Here is a 206-nt window from a genome sequence, read left to right on the forward strand (position 1 = left end):
GAGATTTAGATTAGCAGGACCCTCCTACATAATGAGACTTAGAATAGCAGGACCTTACTACATAATGGATTTAGTTTAGCAGGACCCTCATAAATAATGGGATTAGCAGGACCCTCCTACATAATGAGATTTAGTTTAGCAGGACCCCATCATAGTGGGATTAGAAGGACCCTCCTGAATAATGAGATTTAGTTTAGCAGGACCCT

This window comes from Solanum tuberosum, unplaced genomic scaffold, assembly GCF_000226075.1.
Source record: "Solanum tuberosum cultivar DM 1-3 516 R44 unplaced genomic scaffold, SolTub_3.0 scf00256, whole genome shotgun sequence".
NCBI lineage: Eukaryota > Viridiplantae > Streptophyta > Magnoliopsida > Solanales > Solanaceae > Solanum > Solanum tuberosum.